General features: G+C 32.8%; 1 protein-coding gene across 1 annotated transcript in view; it reads left to right on the top strand.

The window, feature by feature from the left end:
• LOC114311968 (SUPPRESSOR OF ABI3-5-like) overlaps nucleotides 1-25029 on the top strand; it is a 229175-nt gene extending 204146 nt beyond the window's left edge. Inside the window, exon 7 of the mRNA XM_082912059.1 lies at nucleotides 25011-25029. The gene's annotated coding sequence lies outside the window, so the exon portion shown is untranslated. The remainder of the gene's footprint in view (nucleotides 1-25010) is intronic.
• The last annotated feature ends 1350 nt before the right edge of the window (nucleotides 25030-26379 follow it).

Raw genomic sequence — 26379 nt, 5'->3', positions numbered from 1 at the left:
CTTCTCTGCCTCAAATTCAAGTCCCTCTGTATAAACAGGTACTTCAAACTTTTATGGTCCGAGAACACTTCAAACCTCTCACCATAAAGGTAATGTCTCCAAATCTTTAAGGCAAAAATCACGGCTGCTAATTCTAAGTCGTGTGCAGGGTAATTCTTCTCGTGTATTTTCAACTGACGTGAGCCATAAGCTACCACTTTCCCTTCTTGTATCAACGCACAACCCAAACCCTCTCGTGAGGCATCACAATAAACCGCATAGCCCAACCCTCTCTCTGGAATAATCAACACCGGAGCGGTGGTCAATCTAACCTTCAACTCTTGGAACGACTTTTCACAAGCCTCACTCCACACAAACTTAACCCCTTTCCGTGTCAATCTAGTCAACGGCGAAGCTAGCCTGGAGAAATCCTTCACAAACCGGCGGTAATACCCAGCTAATCCCAGAAAACTGCGGATCTCAAAAACACTCTTAGGCTGTGCCCAATCTTACACTGCCTCTACTTTGAATGTATCAACCGATACCCCTTCCCCGGATACCACATGGCCTAAGAATTTGACTTCTTCTAGCCAGAACTCACACTTCCCAAACTTGGCATACAGCCTATGGGCTCTAAGCAATTCAAACACCACTCTCAAGTGTTTCTCGTGCTCCTCCTCAGAAGGCGAATAGATAAGAATGTCGTCCACAAAAACGACCACAAATCGATCTAAGAATTCCCAGAAGATCCGGTTCATCAGGTCCATAAAGACTGTAGGTGCATTGGTAAGGCCAAATGGCATCACCAGAAACTCATAATGGCCATACCGCGTACGGAATGCCGTCTTCGGGATGTCCTCCTCCCTGACCCTCAACTGGTGGTAACCCGACCTCAAATCTATCTTAGAGAAACAACGGGAACCCTTCAACTAGTCAAACAAATCATCTATACGAGGCATAGGGTACTTATTCTTAACCGTAGCCCGATTCAACTTTCGGTAGTCGATACACAATCTCAAGGCACCATCTTTCTTCTTAGCAAAGAGGGCCGGTGCTCCCCACGGTGAAACACTAGGGCGAACGAAACCCTTATCTAGCAATTCCTGGAGCTGGACCTTCAACTCACTCAACTCGGCTGGGGCAAAACGATACGGTGCCATGGAAATCGGCACCGTGTCGGGCACTAGATCGATAGAGAACTCTATCTCTCGGTAAGGTGGCAGACTAACAAGATCTTCGGGAAAAACATCCGAATAATCACAAGCCACTCTCGGTAACACAGTCTGGGTCTCATCACACTCACCACTCATAAAGCTAGCAAGTAGGCCACTAAGCTCACCCTGTCCTCGCGAATCATACATTGGTGGTAACACACTACCAACCCAATCCCCCAAGAAATGGAAACACTCCCCACTCAAGGTACATACCGTGACCCTCTAGTGGTAGCAATCAATAATAGCCCGGTATGACGATATCCAGTCCATACCCAAAATAACATCAAAGCCTTTCATGGGCATAACAACAAAGGGAAAAGGAAGCCTACGGTCGGCGACCTCTGTATCATAACCTCTACATCCGTGTTTCAAAATCAATTCACCCCCAACAGGTGATACAACACATATAGAAGATGCTAAAAGTGCCAACTCCAGCTCCAACACAGATGCAAATGCAGCAGACACAAAAGAATGAGACGCACCCGTATCAATCAACACACTAGCAACCGAATTACAAAACAGAAAGGTACCTCTCACTACTGATGGAGCCAGTACTAGGTCCTGCGCGGTAACAGCACACACGTGCCCTGTAGGCCCTTGATCCACCTGCTCACCTCTAGGAGCAAAGGACTGCTGCACAGACTGGGATGTCGAAGCTCCCGGATTGGCCCTCGAGGCCTGCACAGACTGAACTGGCTGATAACTCTGCGTCTGCCTAGAACCAGACGCTCCCGATGTGGCACTCAACTGTGGGCAATACCTCTTCAGGTGCCCCGGCTGGCCACACTGATAACAAGACAAAGGCTGGCCCCTGCCCTGACTCTGGCCCTGAGGTCTAGCTGAAGAAGAAGCAGCTCGCTGACTCACTCCCTTCTGCGGGCAAACTGAAGACTTGTGACCCAGCTGGCCACATGCAAAACAAGTCAGGCCTCCCTGACCACCTCTCCCGGAGCCTACACTCGGCACTAGGAAGGTCGATCTAGCTAAACTACCCTGAGACTGCTGAGGGTTAGAACCCCTCTATCTCCTGCCATCACCCTGACCATCTTGGCTCCTCTTGGAGCCTCTCTGCCCTTCATCCTCCTCCTGCATCATGAGCTCCATATGAGCTGCAACATCCACCAAATGTCTATACTCCCGGATAAACGACCCTCCAATCCTCAACTTGAGCCCACGCCTCAATTTCCGCTCAAACTCAAAGCAACGGCGTTCCTCGGACGCCACAAGTTCAGGTGTAAACCTAGACAGACTGGTAAAAGTAGCCTCAAACTCAGCCACTGACAAGCCCTGCTGTTTAAGCTGGCAAAACCGTTCCCTCAGCTTTTCCGTAGCAGTTGAAGACAAAAACTTCTCCTGGAAGGTATTCACAAAAGTCTCCCATACACCACCAACACGGCCCTTCTCGTACTTCCACCATTGACCCGCATCTCCCTTCAGCTGGAAGGATGCTAAGGTCACCTTTAAAGCCCCGTCCTCGATGCCAAGCATCTCGATCGTCTTCTCCATCTGTTCCAACCACTCGTCAACCTTAAGGGGCTCCTTCGGATCCCCAACAAATTCGTCCGGGTTAGACCGGAACAACTCCCTCTTCAAGAAAGAAGGTCCTACCTCAGCAAAGAAGGTCCTCCCTCTAAGAATACCCAAGCTTCCCCTATCTCTCGGGCCAAGGCACCCATAGCCTGCTGACCCGCTGGCTCGGCCATGTTGGCCTGACCAACTCCTTCCTGCACTGCCGGAACGTCATCTGGTAAAGGCATCTCTTGCCTACCACGCCTGCCACGCCTACCACGCCCTCGTCTTGACATCCTAATAAAGGTAACCAAGACTATTAGCACATTCACAAATGTGTCGAAGCTATAACACTCGCGTCCTAATACATGGACAACTGTAATTCACTCCACATAAGCACATAAACACATAAGCACTTACGAATTTCATTTCCGGATAATGATAGTCCCGAGGCGTTGCTAGAGTTCTGGTTAGAAACAGCATTGATCAAGTGCTTTTCCAACAAGACTCCCGGAAACCCAAGGATCCAATCAACATCCTAGAAACTACATTCCATACCCACATAGTCACATAAGCATGTTATAAATTAAACACATAACATTACATCTAAGTCTCTAATCAAGCGAGACAAACCCATTGTGATACTAATCACTTCCCATGTACCCAAAGTATTCGAACCCGGTACGCTCTGATACCAAGTTGTCACGCCCTCAAAATAATACATAAAACCCTTTTTTTTTTTACATGCATTCATATAAAAGAAACCAACCATTTCATTTCATCAGAGTAAACTTTACAATGGTATTACATGTTAACAACAAAAGCAAATGCCCTATAGGCTTACAGCTTTCCAAATCAACACTTGGTTACACAAAAGAAGCCCTTGGCTTGATGTACATGTAATATAAAACAAAATAAACAAAAGGAGTCTTCAACTCCCACATCCATCCAAGCTACGTCCTTAGAGGTGGCATGCTACCTGTACCTAAAAATAATGTCCCATATAGGGTGAGCCAACACCCAGTGGAGATATGCTAATCACAGTATGAGCAATAACTAAGACATTAGCAATTGATAAATGTTCAATTCCATACATCAATTCATAACCCTTTTCCCATTACAAGACCACTATGTCCATGTTTCATTTCATTTTCCGTTTCTTATCAATTCCGCAATTTACATTAACGGCTCAGAGCCTAGTCATTCACTTATATGAGACCATGACTCATATTAAACATTTCCCATTCTACAATAGATAAACATATTAGTTGTATCAACTTTCAACAGATAAGCACACAAGCTGTATCCACATTTCAACAGATAAGCATACAAGCTGTATCAACACTTCCAAAGATAAGCATATGAGCTGTATCATCGCTTCCATAGATAAGCATATGAGCTGTATCATCACATTATCTGACAAAAATATGAGCTGTATCAGTGGAGTCCATCCCCTATCTCCTCCCAAACAATATCCGGTTTAGAGGTCCATCCCCTATCTTCTCCTAAATCGTGGAGTACATCCCATATCTCCTCCTTCCACACACACAAAGTATATACACATTGGTCATATACACAATCAATCAATACATAACGTTAATGTATTCTGTCAGCCGTCATACTTTATGACATATCCAATTGATTAGTTTCAATTTGCCTAATCATCATGCATTGTCTACAACAATCAAAACTACCCTCCACCGGTAGCCCAAGCAGTTATTTCTAAACAGATAATAAAAGCTCCAACAGATAGAATATCAATGTTTTCAAAAGTAAGCGATTAACAAATCTAACTCCACTATTTTACCACATAATGAGTCAATTTCATTATTCTCAACCCAATTCCGTAAGTCCACAAATTTTCCAAATTAATTATACCAATTAATTTACACCACAAATTAGGGTTTTCTACCCCTTTTCCCAACATTGGCCCAATGGCCTATATATCAACATCCATTAACAATAACCTCATTTTGAAACCCAATATACATTTTCAAGAATCAAAAATGACAAAACCCCCATTTAACAATTTGAAACCCTAGGTCCCAAAATTTCCCAACTTCAACACTTTATCAAAACAACCAACAATCTATGTCAAAGATCATAAGAGTGAGTAGGAATCCCTACCTCAAAGGTTGACACCCAACGAAGAAGATGATGAAAATGAAAATGCTCCAAATCACAAGTTTCCCAGATCAAAAGATAGCCCTCGACGATCAACAACTCTTTTGTAAAGGCCAAAGATGAGGAAACAACTCTAACTAGATCAATACCTAGAGAGAAGGCAAGGTTCTAGAGAGAGAGGCTCAACAATGGAGTATTTGGGAAAGTAAGAGAGAAAAGAGATGTGAAAAAAGTGATTTTAAAAGTCAAAACACGGAGCTTTAAACCCGATGCCCCGCTCGAGCGTGGAAACCCCCGCTCGAGCGTCACTCACAGACTCCTGCTCAAGCGTCCAAACCGCCGCTCGAGCGCTGGATACGCACTCCCAGCACTTTTGCAGAACCAGGTCCCTGCTCGAGCGTTAAACTCTCCGCTCAAGCGTAACACACAAACTCCCGCTCGAGCGTCCAAACTCCCACTCGAGTGGACAACCCTGCAGAGAAAGTACTGGAAGGGTGATTTTCCCGCTCGAGCGCCAAAAGCTCCGCTCGAGCGGAAAGGCAAAAATCTGGGCAACTACACTTGGTTCCTAAGCTCAACCAACCTGTTTCAAACCTACCCAACACAACCCAAGACTCAATTACAAAGAGTAAAGGATGTAAACAAGATGTACACAACAACCAATAAAAAGGGAAACCGGGATTGCTATATGAACTTCCATTTTTAATTTTATGCAACTTCCATTTTTATTTTTATTCAACTTCCATTTTTTTTCAATTTCCTTGTCAATTGAATTTCCTTTTTTTATTTAATTTCCAAATAGATCGTTAAGGTATAGTGGTTTCTTCAATGAAGTTCCATGTTTAATTTTATGCAATTTCCATTTTTATTTTTATTCAACTTCCATTTTTAATCAATTTCCTTTTTTATTTAATTTCCTTTTTTTATTTAATTTCCAAATATATCGTTAAGGTATAGTGGATGAACTTCCATGTTTCATTTTATGCAGTTTCCATTTCTATTTTTATTCAACTTCTATTTTTATTCAATTTCCATCTCCATTCAATTTCCTTTTTTATTGAATTTCCAAATAGATCGCTAAGGTGGAGTGGTTTCTTTAATAAATTTCCATTTTTAATTTTATGCAACTTCCATTTTTATTTTTATTCCACTTCCATTTTTATTCAATTTCCTTTTCTATTCAATTTCCTTTTTTATTTAAATTCCAAATAGATCGTTAAGGTATAGTGGTTTCTTGAATGAACTTCCATGTGTAATTTTGTGCTATAGCGATCCCGGTTTCCCCTTTTCTTTAACTGTTGTACCCAGACTTAGGTTCCGTGGAGTTGGTTGTTGTATATGTCTTGTTTACATCCTTTACTCCTTGCATTCGAGTCTTGGGTTGTGTTGGGCAAATTTGAAACAGGTTGGTTGAACTTTGAAACCAAGAGTAGTTGCCCAGATTTTGGCCTTCACGCTCGAGCGGGGATTTTGACGCTCGAGCGGGCCCTTCGTTGTTGTCTGTCCGCTCGAGCGGGGTTTTCGACGCTCGAGCGTAGTTTTCCATCTTCCAGTATCTCCTCTACGGTGTTGTGCGCTCGAGCGGGATTTTTGATGCTCGAGCGGGATGTTGTGTGTGACGCTCGAGCGGGAGGGTTGACGCTCGAGCGGAGACCTGGTTCTGTAAAAGTTCTAGAAGTGCGTATCCGCCGCTCGAGCGGGATTGTTGACGCTCGAGCGGGAGTCTGTGAGTGACGCTCGAGCGGGGGTTTGGACGCTCGAGCGGGGCGACTTTTATATAAATCCGAGATCCGACTTTTGGATCACTTTTTCAACTCCTTTTCTCTCTCTTACTTTTCAAAACCTCCATTTGAGAGCTCCTCTCACTAGAACCTCAACTTCTCTCTAGGTATTGATCTAGCTAGGGTGTATTCCTCACCTTTGGTCTTTAAAAAAGTTGGGTTGATCGTCGAGGGCTTTACATTGATCCGAAAATTTTGAGTTTTGGAGCACGTTGAGTTTCGTCACCTTCTTCCCTTGAGCTATGAATTTGAGGTAGGGATAACCTACTCCTTACTATGGGTTTTGTCTTTAAATTTTAGTAGTTTGAGATGTTGGAGTTGGTTTGGTAATTTTGTGAAAGTTTGGGACTTTTGTGCAAATTTACAAAGTTGGGGTTTTAACTATATAAAAGGCTAGATGCATGTTTGGCATGGAAAAGTGGAATTAATGTCAAAACATTAATGAAAATGGAACCTAAGGGTTGTAATGTTAATTATGGAAAATACCCTAATTACATTGGTTAATTAATTTGTAAAATTAATTGTGAGAAATGAGGAATTGAAGTGGAAATATTGAGATTGGGATGTGTAGGATTAAAGGGTGTAGTTGGATTTTATATCACTCACCTAGTTGGAAATGTTGATTTTATATCCATTTGTTGCATTTATATTCTGTATAGAAATAACTGCTTTGGGCTATCAGTGGAGGATAGTCTTTATTGTTGTAGACAATGCATGATGATTAGGCGAACTAAAACTAATCACCGGAATATGTCATTGAGTATGACAGTTGAATGAATACATTAAATGTTATGTATTGGTTGATGATGTGTATAATTATTGTTTATATGCATTGTGTTGTGTTGGAGGAGATAGGGGATGTACTCCACGGTTTAGGGGATGATAGGGCATGGACCTCTAAACCGGATGTTGTTTGGGAGAAGATAGGGGATGGACTCCATAGATAGAGCTCATATGCTTATCTAGTGATGTGTTGACATAGCTCATATGCTTGTCTTTGGAAGTGTGATAGTGCTCTTATGCATATCTATGGAAGTGATGATATAGCTTGTATGCTTATCTGTTGGTGTGTGATATAGCTAGTATGCTTATCTATTATGAAATGGGAAAGTGTTTAATATGAGTTACTATCTCATATGAGTTGTTTGGCCAGGTTCTGAGCCAGGGTTATAAATTGAGAATTGACAGGAATTGGAAGATGGATTGTAACATGGACTTGTATGTCATAAAACTGTAAAGCGTGATAAGAGAAAGTATCGGTGTTGGCCATCTATCAAACTGCTAATCTTTTAGTCATTGTTCATATTTGGTTTAGTGTATTTCTACTGGGCTATGGCTCACCCTATATGGGACTATCATTTTCAGGTACAGGTAGCATGCCACCTCCAAGGACGTAGCTTGGGAGGCTAGAGGCGAGCAGACTTTTGTTGTCTTTTCTCTTTTGATGTATTACATGTATATTCAAGCCAAGGGCTTAATGTGTAAATGAGTTAGTACTCTTTTGTTGTAACCAAGTGTTAACTTGGAAAGCTGTAAGCCTTTAGGGCATTTGTTTTTGTCATTAACATGTAATACTTTTTGTAATGAAATTCTGATGAATAGAAGAATGTGGAACTTTTACATATCGATGTATGTCTATATTGATGGGTTTAATGTTATTATTTTGAGGGCGTTACATATGCAGTTTCCATTTCTATTTTTAATCGACTTCTATTTTTATTGAAGTTCCATCTCCATTCAATTTACTTTTTTATTTAATTTCCAAATAGATCGTTAAGGTATAGTACTTTCTTGAATGAATTTTCATTTTTAATGTTATGCAACTTTCATTTGTATTTTTATTCCACTTCCATTTTTATTCAATTTCTTTTTCAATTGAATTTCCTTTTTGTCTTAATTTCCTAATAGATGGTTAAGGTATAGTGGTTTCATGAATGAACTTCTATTTTTAATTTTATACAACTTCCATTTTTCTTTTTATTCAACTTCCATTTTTATTCAATTTCCTTTTCTATTCAATTTACTTTTTTTATTTAATTTCCAAATAGATCGTTAAGGTTTAGTGGTTAGTTGAATGAACTTTCATTTTTAATTTTATGTAACTTCCATTTTTATTTTTATTCAACTTCCATTTTTATTCAATTTCCTTTTCTATTCAATTTCCTTTTTTTATTTAATTTCTAAATAGATCGTTAATGTATTGTGGTTTCTTGAATGAACTTCCATTTTTAATTTTATGCAACTTCCATTTTTATTTTTATTCAACTTCCAATTTTATTCAATTTCCTTTTCTATTCATTTCCTTTTTTTATTTAATTTGCAAATAGATCGCTAAGGTATAGTGCTTTCTTGAATGCACTTCTATGTTTAATTTTATGCAACTTCCATTTTATTTTTATTCAACTTCCATTTTTAATCAATTTGCTTTTCTATTCAATTTCTTTTTTTATTTAATTTCCAAATAGATCATTAATGTATTGTTGTTTCTGGAATGAACTTCCATTTTTAATTTTATGCAACTTCCATTTTTATTTTTATTCAACTTCCATTTTTCATCAATTTGCTTTTCTATTCAATTTCCTTTTTTTATTTAATTTCCAAATAGATCGTTAAGGTATCATGGTTTTCTGAAAGAAATTCCATTTTTAATTTTATGCAACTTCCATTTTTATTTTTATTCAACTTCCATTTTTATTCAATTTCCTTGTCAATTGAATTTTGTTTTTTTATTTAATTTCCAAATAGATCGTTAAGGTTTAGTGGTTTCTGGAATGAACTTCCATGTTTAATTATCTGCAACTTCCATTTTTATTTTTATTCAACTGCCATTTTTAATCAATTTCTTTTTCTATTCAATTTCCTTTTTTATTTAATTTCCAAATAGATCGTTAAGATATAGTGGTTTCTTGAATGAACTTCCATGTTTAATTTTATGCAGTTTCCATTTCTATTTTTATTCAACTTCTATTTTTATTCAATTTCCATCTCCATTCAAATTCCTTTTTTATTTAGTTTCCAAATAGATCGTTAAGGTGTAGTGGTTTCTTAAATGAACTTCCATTTTTAATTTTATGCAACTTCCATTTTTATTTTTATTCCACTTCCATTTTTATTCAATTCCCTTTTCTATTCAATTTCCTTTTATATTTAATTTCCAAATAGATCGTTAAGGTATAGTGGTTTCTTGAATGAACTTCCATGTTTAATTTTATGCAGTTTCCATTTCCTTTTTTATTCAACTTTAATTTTTATTCAATTTCCTTTTCTATTTAATTTTCAAATAGATCGTTAAGGAGTGGTGGTTTCTTGAATCAACTTCCATTTTTAATTTTATGCAACTTCCATTTTTTTTTATTCCACTTCCATTTTTATTCAAATTCCTTTTCTATTCAATTTCCTTTTTTAGTTAATTTCCAAATAAATCGTTAAGGTATAGTGGTTTCTTGAATGAACTTCCATGTTTAATTTTATGCAGTTTCCATTTCTATTTTTAATCAACTTCTATTTTTATTGAAGTTCCATCTCCATTCAATTTACTTTTTTATTTAATTTCCAAATAGATCGTTAAGGTATAGTAGTTTCTTGAACGAACTTCAATTTTTAACTTTATGCAACTTCCATTTGTATTTTTATTCCACTTCCATTTTTATTCAATTTCCTTTTCTATTCAATTTCCATTTTTATTTAATTTCCAAATAGATCGTTAAGGTATAGTGGTTTCTTGAATGAACATTCATTTTTAATTTTATGTAACTTCTATGTTTACTTTTATTCAACTTCCATTTTTATTCAATTTCCTTTTCTATTCAATTTCATTTTTTTATTTAATTTCCAAATAGATCTTTAAGGTATAGTGGTTTCTTGAATAGACTTCCATTTTTAATTTTATGCAACTTCTATTTTTGTTTTTATTCAACTTCCATTTTTATTCACTTTCCTTTTCTATTCATTTTCCTATTTTATTTAATTTCCAAATAGATCGTTAAGGTATAGTGGTTCTGGAATGAACTTCTATTTTTAATTTTTTGCAACTTCCATTTTTATTTTTATTTTTATTCCACTTCCATTTTTATTCAATTTTCTTTTCTGCTCAATTTCTTTTTTTTATTTAATTTCCAAATAGAACGTTGAGGTATCGTGGTTTCTTGAATGAACTTTCATTTTTAATTTTATGCAACTTCCATTTTTATTTTTATTCAACTTCCATTATTATTCAATTTCCTTTTCTATTGAATATCCTATTTTATTTAATTTCCAAATAGATCGTTAAGGTTTTGCTGGTTATTTGAATGAACTTCGATGTTTCATTTTATGCAGTTTCCATTTCTATTTTTATTCAACTTCTATTTTTATTCAATTTCCATCTCCATTCAATTTCCTTTTTTATTTAATTTCCAAATAGATCGTTAAGGTATAGTGGTTTCTTAAATGAACTTCCATTTTTAATTTTATGCAACTTCCATTTTTATTTTTATTCAACTTCCTTTTTTTTTTTTCAATTTGCTTGTCAATTGAATTTCCTTTTTTTATTTAATTTCAAATAGATCGTTAAGGTATAGTGGTTTCTTGAATGAACTTCCATGTTTAATTTTATGCAGTTTCCATTTCTATTTTTAATCAACTTCTATTTTTATTGAAGTTCCATCTCCATTCAATTTACTTTTTTATTTAATTTCCAAATAGATCGTTAAGGTTAATTTCCAAATAGATCGTTAAGGTATAGTAGTTTCTTGAATGAACTTTCATTTTTAATTTTATGCAACTTCCATTTGTATTTTTATTCCACTTCCATTTTTATTCAATTTCCTTTTCTACTCAATTTCCTTTTTTATTTAATTTCCAAATAGATCGTTAAGGTATAGTGGTTTCTGGAATGAACTTTCATTTTTAATTTTATGCAACTTCAATTTTTATTCAATTTCATTTTCTATTCAATTTTCATATTTTATTGAATTTCCAAATAGATCTTTAAGGTATAGTGTTTTTCTTGAAAATACTTCCATTTTTAATTCAATGCAACTTCTATTTTGGTTTTTATTTGACTTTCGTTTTTATTCAATTTCCTTTTCTATTCCTTTTCCTTTTTTATTTAATTTCCAAATAGATCGTTAAGTTATAGTGGTTTCTGGAATGAACTTCCATTTTTAATTTTTTGCCACTTTTATTTTTATTTTTATTCAAATTCCCTTTTTATTTTTATTCAATTTCCTTTTCTATTCAATTTCATTTTTTTATTTAATTTCCAAATAGATCGTTAATGGATAGTGGTTTTTTGAATAGATTTCCATTTTTAATGTTATGAAACTTCTATTTTTGTTTTTATTCCACTTCAATTTTTATTCAATTTCATTTTTTATTCATTTTCCTTTTTTACTTAATTTTCAAATAGATCATTATGGTATAGTGGTTTCTTGAATGAACTTCCATTTTTAATAATATGCAACTTCCATTTTTATTTTTATTCAACTTCTATTTTTATTTAATTTTTTTTTTCTATTCAATTTCCAATTTTTATTTAATTTCCAAATAGATCGTTAAGGTATAGTGGTTTCTTGAATGAACTTTCATTTTTAATTTTATGCAACTTCCATTTTTATTTTTATTCAACTTCATTTTTTTTCAATTTCCTTGTCAATTGAATTTTCTTTTTTTATTTCATTTCCAAACAGATCGTTAAGGTACAGTGGTTTCTTGAATGAAGTTCCATGTTTAATTTTATGCAATTTCTATTTTTATTTTTATTCAACTTCCATTTTTAATCAATTTCCTTTTCTATTCAGTTTCCTTTTTTTATTTAATTTCCAAATAGGTCGTTAATGTATAGTGGTTTCTTCAATGAACTTCCATTTTTAATTTTATGCAACTTCTATTTTCATTTTTATTCGACTTCCATTTTTATTAAATTTCTTTTTCTATTGAATTTCCTTTTTTATTTAATTTCCAAATAGATCGTTAAGGTATAGTGGTTTCTTGAATGAACTTCCATTTTTAAGTTTATGCAACTTCCGTTTTTATTTTTATTCCACTTCCATTTTTATACAATTTCCTTTTCTATTCAATTTACTTTTTTATTTAATTGCCAAATAGATCGTTAAGGTATAGTGGTTTCTCGAATGAACTTCCATGTTTAATTTTATGCAGTTTCCATTTCTATTTTATTCAACTTCTATTTTTATTCAATTTCCATCTCCATTCAATTTCCTTTTTTATTTAATTTCCAAATAGATCGTTAAGGTATAGTGGTTTCTGGAAAGAACTTTCAGTTTTAATTTTATGCAACTTCTATTTTTATTTTTATTCAACTTCTAGTTTTATTCAATTTCTTTTTCTATTGAATTTCCTTTTTCATTTAATTTCAAATAGATCGTTAAGGTGTAGTGGTTTCTTGAATGAACTTCCATTTTTATTTTTATGCAACTTCCATTTTTATTCAATTTCTTTTTCAATTGAATTTCCTTTTTTATTTAATTTCCTAATAGATCGTTAAGGTATAGTGGTTTCTTGAATGAACTTCCATTTTTAATTTTATGCAACTTCCATTTTTATTTTTATTCAACTTCCATTTTTATTCGCTTTCCTTTTCTATTCATTTTCCTTTTTTATTTAATTGACAAACAGGTCGTTAAGGTTTCGTGGTTAGTTGAATGAAATTTCATTTTTAATTTTATGCAACATCCATTTTTATTTTTATTCAACTTCTATTTTTATTCAATTTTCTTTTAAATTCAATTTCCTTTTTTTATTTAATTTCTAAATAGATCGTTAGGGTATAGTGGTTTCTTGAATGAACTTCCATTTTTAATTTTATGCAACTTGCCTTTTTATTTTTATTAAACTTTCATTTTTATTCAATTTCCTTTTCTATTGAATTTCCTTTGCTATTTAATTTCCGAATAGATCGTTAAAATTTAGTGGTTAGTTGAATGAACTTTCATTTTTAATTTTATGCGACTTCCATTTTTATTTTTATTCAACTTCAATTTTTATTCAATTTCCTTTTCTATTCAATTTCCTTTTTTATTTAATTTCCAAATAGATTGTTAAGGTATAGTGGTTTCTTGAATGAACTTCCATGTTTAATTTTATGCAACTTCCATTTTATTTTTATTCAACTTCCATTTTTAATCAATTTCCTGTTCTATTCAATTTCCTTTTTTTCTTTAATTTCCAAACAGATCGTTAATGTATAGTGGTTTTTGGAATGAACTTCCATTTTTAATTTTATGCAACTTCCATTTTTATTTTTATTCAACTTCCATTTTTATTCAATTTTCTTTTAAATTCAATTTTATAGCGATCCCAGTTTTTCCTTTCATTGGTTGTTGTGTACATCTTGTTTACATCCTTTACTCTTTGTATTTGAGTCTTAGGTTGTGTTGGGCAGATGTGAAACAGGTTGGTTGAGCTTAAGAACCAAGTGTAGTTGCCCAGTTTTTGGCCTGTCCGCTCGAGCGGGAAAATCAACCTTCCAGTATTTTCTCTGCAGGGTTGTCCGCTCGAGTGGGAGTTGGGACGCTCGAGCGGGAGTTTGTGTGTTACGCTCGAGCGGGGAGTTGGACGCTCGAGCGGGAGTCTGGTTCTGCAAAAGTGCTGGGAGTGTGTATTCAGCGCTCGAGCGGCGGTTTGGACGCTCGAGCGGGAGTCTGTGAGTGACGCTCGGGCGGGGGTTTGGACGCTCGAGCGGGGCGACTGGGTTAAAGCTCCGTGTTTTGACTTTTTAAATCACTTTTTCCACTTCTCTTCTCTCTCTTACTTTTCCAAAAACACCATTGTTGAGCTTCTTACTCTAGAGCTCTACCTTCTCTCTAAGTATTGATCTAGTGAGAGTGATTTGCTCACCTTTGGCCTTTACAAAAAAGTTGTTGATCGTCGAGGGCTAACTTTTGATCCGAAAAATTTGTGATTTGGAGCACTTTCGTTTTCTTCGTCTTCTTGGTTGGAGCTCAAACTTTGAGGTAGGGATAACCTACTCCTCACTATGGATTTTGTCTTTAAATTTTAGTAGTTTGAGATGTTGGATTTGGTTTGGAAATTTTTGTGAAAGTTTGGGACTTTTGTGTAAATTTACAAAAAGTTGGGGTTTTAGCTATATAAAACCTAGATGCATGTTTGGCATGGAAAAGTGAAATTAATGTTAAAACATTAATGAAAATGGAACCTAAGGATTGTAATGTTAATTATGGAAAATGCCCTAATTACATTGGTTAATCAATTCGCATAATTAATTATGAGGAATGAGAAATTGATTTGGAAATGTATGGAATTAAAGGGTGTAGTTGGATTATTTATCACTCACCGGGTTGAAATGTTGATTATATATCCATTGTTGCATTTATTTTCTGTATAGAAATAACTGCTTTGGGCTATCGGTGGAGGATAGTCTTGATTGTTGTAGACAATGCATGATGATTAGGCAAACTGAAACTAATCACTGGAACGTGTCATTGAGTATGATGGTTGAAAGAATACATTAAATTTATGTATTGTGTGATGATGTGTATAATTATTGTTTATATGCATTGTGTCGTGTTGGAGGAGATAGGGGATGTACTCCACGGTTTAGGGGATGATAGGGGATGGACCTCTAAACCAGATGTTGTTGGGAGAAGATAGGGGATGGACTCCATGAATAGAGCTCATATGCTTATCTAGTGATGTGTTGACACAGCTCATATGCTCGTCTTTGGAAGTGTGATAGTGCTCTTATGCATATCTATGGAAGTGATGATATAGCTTGTATGCTTATCAGTTGGTGTGTGATATAGCTCATATGCTTATCTATTATGAAATGGGAAAGTGTTTAATATGAGTTACTGTCTCATATAAGTTGTTTGGCCAGGTTCTGAGCCATGGTTATAAATTGAGAATTGAAAAGAATTGGAAAATGGATTGTAACATGGACTTTTATGTCATGAAACCGTAAAGTATGATGAGGGAAAGTATCAGTGTTAGCCATCTATCAACTGCTAATCTTTTAGTCATTGTTCATATTTGGTTTAGTGTATTTCTACTGGGCTGTGGCTCACCCTATATGGGAATATCGTTTTCAGGTACAGGTAGCATGCCACCTCCAAGGACGTAACTTGGGAGGCTAGAGGCAGGCAGACTTTTTGTTGTCTTTTCTCTTTTGATGTATTACATGTATATTCAAGCCAAGGGCTTAATGTGTAAATGAGTTAGCACTCTTTTGTTGTAACCAAGTGTTAACTTGGAAAGTTGTAAGCCTTTAGGGCATTTGCTTTTGTCGTTAACATGTAATACCTTTTAGTAATGGAACTCTGATGAATAGAAGAATGTGGAGCTTTTATATATATCTATGCATGTCAATATTGATGGGTTTAATGTTATTTTTTTGAGGGCGTTTCAAATTTCCTTTTTATGTTTAATTTCTAAATATATCGTTAAGGTATAGTGGTTTCTTGAATGAACTTCCATTTTTAATTTTATGCAACTTGCATTTTTATTTTTATTAAACTTCCATTTTTATTCAATTTCCTTTTCTATTGAATTTCCTTTTTTATTTATTTTCGAATAGATCGTTAAGGTTTAGTGGTTAGTTGAATGAACTTTCATTTTTCATTTTATGCAACTTCCATTTTTATTTTTATTCAACTTCTATTTTTATTCAATTTCCTTTTCTATTTAATTTCCTTTTTTTTTTTAAATTTTCAAATATATCGTTAAGGTATAGTGGTTTCTTGAATGAACTTCCATGTTTAATTTTATGCAACTTCCATTTTTATTTTTATTCAACTTCCATTTTTAATCAATTTCCTATTCTATTCAATTTCCTTTTTTTCTTTAATTTCCAAACAGATCGTTACTGTATAGTGGTTTCTGGAGTGAACTTCCATTTTTAATTTTATGTAACTTTCATTTTTATTTTTATTCAACTTCCATTTTTATTCAATTTCCGTTTCTATTTAATTTCTTTTTTTATTTCATTTCCAAATAGATCGTTAAGGTATAGTGCTTTCTTGAATGAACTTCCATGTTTAATTTTATGCAACTTCCATATTTATTCAATTTCCTTTTCTATTCAATTTCCGTTTTTATTTAATTTCCAAATAGATCGTTAAGGTATAGTGTTTTCTTGGATGAACTTCCATTTTTTATTTTGTACAACTTCCATTTTTATTTTCATTCAACTTCCATTGCGATTCAATTTCTTTATCTGATAAACTTCCTTTTTTATTTAATTTCCAAATAAATCGTTAAGATATTGTGCTTTTTTGAATGAACTTTCATTTTTTATTTTATGCAACTTCCATTTTTATTTTTATTCAATTTCCTTTTCGATTTAATTTCCTTTTTTTTATTCCATTTCCAAATAGATCGTTAAGGTATAGTGGTTTCTTAAATGAACTTCCTTGTTTAATAATATGTAACTTCCATTTTTATTTTTATTCAACTTCCATTTTTATTCAATTTCCTTTTCTATTCAATTTCCAATTTTTATTTAATTTCCAAACAGATCGTTAAGGTATAGTGGTTTCTTGAATGAACTTTCATTTTTAATTTGATGCAATTTCCAATTTTATTTTTACTCAACTTCCATTTTTATTCAATTTTTTTTTTCTATTCAATTTCCATTTTTTATTTAATTTCCAAATAGATCGTTAAGGTATAGTGGTTTCTTGAATGAACTTTCATTTTTAATTTTATGCAACTTCCATTTTTATTTTTATTCAACTTCCATTTTTTTTCAATTTCCTTGTCAATTGAATTTCCTTTTTTTATTTAATTTCCAAACAAATCGTTAAGGTATTGTGGTTTCTTGAATGAAGTTCCAAGTTTAATTTTATGCAATTTGCATTTTTATTTTTATTCAACTTCCATTTTTAATCAATTTCCTTTTCTATTCAGTTTCCTTTCTATATTGAATTTCCAAATAGAAAGTTAATGTATAGTGGTTTCTTGAATGAACTTCCATTTTTAATTTTATGCAACTTCTATTTTTATTTTTACTCGACTTCCATTTTTATTCAATTTCTTTTTCTATTGAATTTCCTTTTTTGTTTAATTTCCAAATAGATTGTTAAGGTATTGTGGTTTCTTGAATGAACTTCCATGTTTAATTTTATGCAGTTTCCATTTCTAATTTTATTCAACTTCTATTTTTATTCAATTTCCATCTCCATTCAATTTCCTTTTTTATTTAATTTCCAAATAAATCGTTAAGGTATAGTAGTTTCTTGAATGAACTTCCATTTTTAATTTTATGCAACTTCCATTTTTATTTTTATTCCACTTCCATTTTTATTCAATTTTCTTTTCTATTCAATTTCCTTTTTAATTTAATTTCCAAATAGATCGTTAAGGTATAGTGGTTTCTTGAATGAACTTCCATGTTTAATTTTACGAAGTTTCCATTTCTATTTTTATTCAACTTCTGTTTTTATTCAATTTCCATCTCCATTCAATTTCGTTCAGATATAGTGGTTTTTTGAATAAACTTCCATTTTTAATTTTATGCAACTTCCATTTTTATTTTTATTCAACTTCCATTTTTATTGAATTTCCTTTTCTATTTAACTTCTTTTTTTTTTTCTTTCATTTCCAAATAGATCGTTAAGGTATAGTGGTTTCTTGAATGAACTTCCATTTTTAATTTTATGCAACTTCCATTTTTATTTTTATTCAACTTCCATTTTTATTCGATTTCCTTTTCTATTCAATTTCCTTTTTTTATTTAATTTCCGAATAGATCGTTAATGTATAGTGGTTTCTTGAATGAACTTCTATTTTTAATTATATGCAACTTCAATTTTTACTTTTATTCAACTTTCAATTTTATTCAATTTCTTTTTCAATTGATATTCCTTTTTTATTTAATTTCCAAATAGATCGTCAAGTTATAGTGGTTTCTTGAACCAACTTCCATGTTTAATTTTATGCAAGTTCTGTTTCCATTTTTATTCAGCTTCAACTTTTATTTAATTTCCATCCCTTTTCAGTAGCTTTTTTTATTTAATTTCCAAATAGATCGTTAAGGTATAGTTGTTTCTTGAATGAACTTCCATTTTTAATTTGATGCAACTTCCATTTTTATTTTTATTGAACTTCCATTTTTATTCGATTTCCTTTTCTATTCAATTTCCTTTTTTATTTAATTTTCGAATACATCGTTAATGTATAGTGGTTTCTTGAATGAACTTCTATTTTTAATTTTATGCAACTTCAATTTTTATTTTTATTCAACTTTCAATTTTATTCAATTTCTTTTTCATTTGAATTTCCTTTTTTATTTAATTTCCAAGTAGATCGTCAAGTTATAGTGGTTTCTTGAACCAGCTTCCATGTTTAATTTTATGCAAGTTCTGTTTCCGTTTTTATTCAGCTTCCACTTTTATTTAATTTCCATCTCTATTCAGTATCTTTTTTTATTTAATTTCCAAATTGATCGTTAAGGTATAGTGGTTTCTTGAATGAACTTCCATTTTTAGTTTTATGCTACTTCCATTTTTATTTATATTCCACTTCCTCTTTTATTCAATTTCCTTTTCTATTCAATTTCTTTTTTTATTTAATTTCCAAATAGATCCTTAAGGTATAGTGGTTTCTTGAATGGACTTCCATTTTTAATTTTATGCAACTTCCATTTTTATTATTATTCCACTTCCATTTTTATTAAATTTCCTTCACTATTCAATTTCCTTTTTTATTTAATTTCCAAATAGATCGTTAAGGTATAGTGGTTTTTTGAATGAACTTTCATTTTTAATTTTATGCAACTTCCATTTTTATTCAATTTCATTTTTTTATTTATTTTCCAAATAGATCGTTAAGATATAGTGGTTTTTTGAATAAACTTCCATTTTTAATTTTATGCAACTTCCATTTTTATTTTTATTAAACTTCCATTTTTATTGAATTTCCTTTTCTATTTAACTTCTTTTTTTTTTCTTTCATTTCCAAATAGATCGTTAAGGTATAGTGGTTTCTTGAATGAATTTCCATTTTTAATTTTATGCAACTTCCATTTTTATTTTTATTCAACTTCCATTTTTATTCGATTTCCTTTTCTATTCAATTTCCTTTTTTTATTTAATTTCCGAATAGATCGTTAATGTATAGTGGTTTCTTGAATGAACTTCTATTTTTAATTATATGCACCTTCAATTTTTATTTTTATTCAACTTTCAATTTTATTCAATTTCTTTTTCAATTGAATTTCCTTTTTTATTTAATTTCCAAATAGATCGTCAAGTTATAGTGGTTTCTTGAACCAACTTCCATGTTTAATTTTATGCAAGTTCTGTTTCCATTTTTATTCAGCTTCCACTTTTATTTAATTTCCATCTCTTTTCAGTAGCTTTTTTTATTTAATTTCCAAATAGATCGTTAAGGTATAGTGGTTTCTTGAATGAACTTCCATTTTTAATTTTATGCAACTTCCATTTTTATTTTTATTGAACTTCCATTTTTATTCGATTTCCTTTTCTATTCAATTTCCTTTTTTATTTAATTTCCGAATAGATCGTTAATGTATAGTGGTTTCTTGAATGAACTTCTATTTTTAATTTTATGCAACTTCAATTTTTATTTTTATTCAACTTTCAATTTTATTCAATTTCTTTTTCAATTGAATTTCCCTTTTTATTTAATTTCCAAGTAGATCGTCAAGTTATAGTGGTTTCTTGAACCAGCTTCCATGTTTAATTTTATGCAAGTTCTGTTTCCGTTTTTATTCAGCTTCCACTTTTATTTAATTTCCATCTCTATTCAGTATCTTTTTTTAATTAATTTCCAAATTGAACGTTAATGTATAGTGGTTTCTTGAATGAACTTCCATTTTTAATTTTGTGCTACTTCCATTTTTATTTATATTCCACTTCCTCTTTTATTCAATTTCCTTTTCTATTCAATTTCTTTTTTTATTTAATTTCCAAATAGATCCTTAAGGTGTAGTGGTTTCTTGAATGAACTTCCATTTTTAATTTTATGCAACTTCCATTTTTATTATTATTCCACTTCCATTTTTATTCAATTTCCTTCACTATTCAATTTCCTTTTTTTATTTAATTTCCAAATAGATCGTTAAGGTATAGTGGTTTTTTGAATGAACTTTCATTTTTAATTTTATGCAACTTCCATTTTTATTCAATTTCATTTTTTTATTTATTTTCCAAATAGATCGTTAAGATATAGTGGTTTTTTGAATAAACTTCCATTTTTAATTTTAAGCAACTTCCATTTTTATTTTTATTAAACTTCCATTTTTATTGAATTTCCTTTTCTATTTAACTTCTTTTTTTTTTTTCTTTCATTTCCAAATAGATCGTTAAGGTATAGTGGTTTCTTGAATGAACTTCCATTTTTAATTTTATGCAACTTCCATTTTTATTTTTATTCAACTTCCATTTTTATTCGATTTCTTTTTCTATTCAATTTCCTTTTTTTATTTAATTTCCGAATAGATCGTTAATGTATAGCGGTTTCTTGAATGAACTTCTATTTTTAATTATATGCACCTTCAATTTTTATTTTTATTCAACTTTCAATTTTATTCAATTTCTTTTTCAATTGAATTTCCTTTTTTATTTAATTTCCAAATAGATCGTCAAGTTATAGTGGTTTCTTGAACCAACTTCCATGTTTAATTTTATGCAAGTTCTGTTTCCATTTTTATTCAGCTTCCACTTTTATTTAATTTCCATCTCTTTTCAGTAGCTTTTTTTATTTAATTTCCAAATAGATCGTTAAGGTATAGTGGTTTCTTGAATGAACTTCCATTTTTAATTTGATGCAACTTCCATTTTTATTTTTATTGAACTTCCATTTTTATTCGATTTCCTTTTCTATTCAATTTCCTTTTTTATTTAATTTCCGAATAGATCGTTAATGTATAGTGGTTTCTTGAATGAACTTCTATTTTTAATTTTATGCAACTTCAATTTTTATTTTTATTCAACTTTCAATTTTATTCAATTTCTTTTTCAATTGAATTTCCCTTTTTATTTAATTTCCAAGTAGATCGTCAAGTTATAGTGGTTTCTTGAACCAGCTTCCATGTTTAATTTTATGCAAGTTCTGTTTCCGTTTTTATTCAGCTTCCACTTTTATTTAATTTCCATCTCTATTCAGTATCTTTTTTTAATTGATTTCCAAATTGATCGTTAATGTATAGTGGTTTCTTGAATGAACTTCCATTTTTAATTTTGTGCTACTTCCATTTTTATTTATATTCCACTTCCTCTTTTATTCAATTTCCTTTTCTATTCAATTTCATTTTTTATTTAATTTCCAAATAGATCCTTAAGGTATAGTGGTTTCTTGAATGAACTTCCATTTTTAATTTTATGCAACTTCCATTTTTATTATTATTCCACTTCCATTTTTATTGAATTTCCTTCTCTATTCAATTTCCTTTTTTATTTAATTTCCAAATAGATCGTTAAGGTATAGTGGTTTTTTGAATGAACTCTCATTTTTAATTTTATGCAACTTCCATTTTTATTCAATTTCATTTTTTTTATTTAATTTCCAAATAGATCGTTAAGATATAGTGGTTTTTTGAATAAACTTCCATTTTTAATTTTAAGCAACTTCCATTTTTATTTTTATTCAACTTCCATTTTTATTGAATTTCCTTTTCTATTTAACTTCTTTTTTTTTCTTTCATTTCCAAATAGATCGTTAAGGTATAGTTGTTTCTTGAATGAACTTCCATTTTTAATTTTATGCAACTTCCATTTTTATTCAATTTCCTTGTGTATTGAATTTCCTTTTTTATTTAATTTCCAAATAGATCGTTAAGGTATAGTGGTTTCTTGAATGAACTTTCAATTTCAATTTTATGCAACTTCCATTTTTTTTTATTCAACATCCATTTTTATTCAATTTCCTTGTTTTTGTTTAATTTCCAAATAGATCGTTAAGATATAGTGGTTTCTTGAATGAACTTTCATTTTTAATTTTATGCAACTTCCATTTTTATTTTTATTCAACTTACATTTTTATTCAATTTCTTTTTCTATTCAATTTCCTTTTTAAATTTAATTTTCGAATAGATCGTTAATGTATAGTGGTTTCTTGTATGAACTTCCACTTTTCATTTTATGCGGCTTCCATTTTTATTTTTATTCAACTTCCATTTTTATTCAATTTCCTTTTCTATTGAATTTCCTTTTTTTGTTTAATTTCAAAATAGATTGTTAAGGTACAGTGGTTTCATGAATGAACATCCATTTTTAATTTTATGCAACTTCCATTTTTATTCAATTTGCTTTTCTATTCAATTTCCTTTTTTTCTTTAATTTCCAAATAGATCGTTAATGTATAATGGTTTCTTGAATTAACTTCCATTTTTATTTTTATTCAACTTCTATTTTTATTCAATTTTCTTTTCTATTTAATTTCCTTTTTTATTTCATTTCCTTTTTTATTTCATTTCCAAATAGATCGTTAAGGTATAATGGTTTCTTGAATGAACTTCCATTTTTAATTTTATGCAACTTCCTTTTTTATTTTTATTCAACTTTCATTTTTATTGAATTTCTTTTTCTATTCAATTTCCTTTTTTTTTATTTAATTTCCAAATAGATCGTTAATGTATATTGGTTTCTTGAATAAACTTCCATTTTTAATTTTATGCAACTTCCATTTTTATTTTTATTCAACTTCCATTTTTATTCAATTTCCTTTTCGATTTAATTTCCTTTTTTTTTTATTTCATTTCCAAATAGATCGTTAAGGTATATTGTTTATAGCGATCCCGGGTTTACCCTTGTTGAACAGTGATCCGGACATGTGTCCGTGGATGTTGGTAGTTGTTTATTATCTTGTTTGCATCCTTTTTCTTCGTATTTGAGTTATGGGATGTGTTGGGCAGGTTTGTTACAGGTTGGTTGTGTTTGGGAGCCTGGTGTTGCTGCCCAGATTTTTGGACCTTCGCTCGAGCGAGGGGTTTGTCGCTCGAGCGAGAGTGAGGTTCGTGTCTGGTGGGTCGAGCCAGGGTGGCTTCGCTCGAGTGATTGTTGCGTCTGGTTCTGGACCTGAGAGTTGCCTTTCTTGGCTCGAGCGAGCTTCCTTCGCTCGAGCGGTCTGGGTTTTTCTTCGCTCGATCGAGAACTTCTTGGCTCGAGCGAGAGTTTCTGTGTCTGGTCGCTCGAGCGACAAAGGCTTCGCTCGAGCTAGCGTGTTTTATATCAGCGGACAGTAACGTTTTGAACATCACTTTTTCATCTTCTTTTTTTTTATCAAACCTAGATTCGAGACTCTCTCTCTCTACACTTATATTCTCTCTAAGAATTGATCTCCCTAGAGTGTGAATCTAGCCTTGGGCCTTTGTTAAAAAGATAGAGGGCATTGAGAGCTTTGTTTTAATCTGAAAAAGTTTGGATTTGGAGCACGTTGGTCTTCGAGTCTTCATCTCCTTTTTGGCTCAAACTTTGAGGTAGGGATATCCTACTCCTCTCTATGGATTTTGTCTTTAAATTTTGGTATTTTGAGATGTTGGGGTTGGTTTGGTAATTTTGTAAAAGTTTGGGGCTTTTGTGTAATTTTACAAAAGTTGGGGTTTTATTCATAACAAACCTAGATGCATGTTTGGCATAGAGAAATGGAATTGATGTTAAATCAGTGATGAAAATGGGACCTAAGGGTTGAAATGGTAATTATGGAAAATGGCCTAATTACATTGTTTGATTAATTGGGATAATTAATGGTGAGAAATGAGGAAATGAAATGTTGATTGAATATCCATTTGTGCATTTATTTTCTGTTTAGAAATAACTGCTTTGGGCTATCGGTGAAGGATAGTCGTGATTGTTGTAGACAATGCATGATGATTAGGCAAACTGAAACTAATCAATGAAATGTGTCATGAAACTTGACGGTTGATAGAATACATTAACTGTATGTATTGGGTGATTGTATATAGAACCAATATGTTTATATACGTTATGTGTAGAGGAGGAGATGGGGGATGTACTCCGCGGTTTAGGGGAAGATAGGGGATGTACCTCTAAACCAGATAGTGTTGGGAGAAGATAGGGGATGAACTCCGTAGATACAGCTCATATGCTTGTCTAAAGAAGTGAAGATAGAGCTTATACGCTTATCTTTGTGATGTGTGGATATAGCTTTTATGCTTATCTGTGGATATTGTGGTTATACATATCTGTTGTAGAATGTGGATATAGCTTATATGCTTATCTGTGGATATTGTTGTTATACATATCTGTTGAGAATGTGGGTAGTGCTTATATACCTATCCGTTGAAAAAGGGAAAATGAAAGGTAACTTGGACTCATAAGTCGTATGACATAAATATGTGATTTATGTGATTGTATCAGTGTTGGCCATCTATCAATTGCTAATATTTTAGTCATTGTTCATGGTTGGTTTAGTGTATTTCTACTGGGCTGTGGCTCACCCTATATGGGAATATCATTTTCAGGTACAGGTAGCATGCCACCTCCAAGGACATAGCTGGGAGGCTAGAGGCGGACATACTTTTGTCGCTTAACTTTTGATGTATTACATGTAACTTCAAGCCAAGGGCTTAATGTGTAAACGAGTTAGTACTCTTTTGTTGTAACCAAGTGTTAACTTGGAAAGTTGTAAGCCCGTAGGGCATTTTGTTTTGATGTTAACATGTAATACTTATGTAATGGAACTCTAATGAATAAAAGAATGTGGTTAGTTTATATGTCAATGCATGTCTTATCTGATGGGTTTAATGTTGTTATTTTGAGGGCGTTACAACTTGGTATCAGAGCGAGGTTCGAATACTTTGGGTACGTGGGAAGTGATTAGTATCACAATGGGTTTGTCTCGCTTGATAGAGACTTAGATGTAGTATCATATGCTATGTGCTTAATTGATAACATGCTTATGTGACTATGTGGGTATGGGATTTAATTTCTGGGATGTTGATTGGATCCTTGAGTTTCTGGAGTCTTGTTGGAAAAGCACTTGATCAATGCTGTTTCTAACCGGAACTCTAGTAACGTCTCGGGACTATCATTATCCGGAAATGAAATTCGTAAGTGCTGATGTGTTTATGTGCTTACGTGGAGTGAATTACAGTTGTCCATGTATTAGGACGTGAGTGTTTAGTTTCGGCACATTTATGAATGTGCTAATGTTCTGTGTTACCTTTATTAGGATGTCAGGACGAGGAAGAGGTGCTAGGCGTGGCAGACCTGCGAGGCAGGAAGTACCGTTACCGGGTGAGATTCCGGCAGTACAGGAGGGAGTTGGTCAGGCCAATGTGGCCGAGCCAGTGGGTCAGCAGGCCATGGGTGCCTTGGCCAGAGAGATAGCAGGAGCTTTGGGTATTCTTAGAGCTGGGAATCAGGCAGCTGAGGCAGGGCCTTCTTTCTTGAAGAGGGAGTTCTTCCGGTCTAATCCGGATGAGTTTGTTGGGGATCCGAAGGAGCCACTGAAGGCTGATGAGTGGCTAGAGCAAATGAGTAAGACGTTCGAGATGCTTGGCATCGAGGACGGAGCACTGAAAGTGACCTTGGCATCCTTCCAACTGAAGGGAGATGCGGGTCAATGGTGGAAGTACGAGAAGGCTCGTGTTGGTGGTACTTGGGAGGCATTTATAAATGCTTTTCAGGAGAGGTTTTTGTCTGCAGCAGCTAGGGAGAAGCTGAGGGATCAGTTTAGCCGGCTTAATCAGCAGGGCTTGTCAGTGGCCGAGTTTGAGGCTACTTTTACCAGTCTGTCCAGGTTTGCACCTGAACTGGTGGCGTCTGAGGAACGCCGTTGCTATGAGTTTGAGCGGAAGTTGAGGCGGGGCCTCAAGCTGAGAGTTGGTG

The sequence above is a fragment of the Camellia sinensis genome, unplaced genomic scaffold, assembly GCF_055761805.1.
Source record: "Camellia sinensis isolate YWXY unplaced genomic scaffold, ASM5576180v1 Unanchor2, whole genome shotgun sequence".
Lineage (NCBI taxonomy): Eukaryota > Viridiplantae > Streptophyta > Magnoliopsida > Ericales > Theaceae > Camellia > Camellia sinensis.
This window is presented reverse-complemented; position numbering and strand designations above follow the sequence as displayed.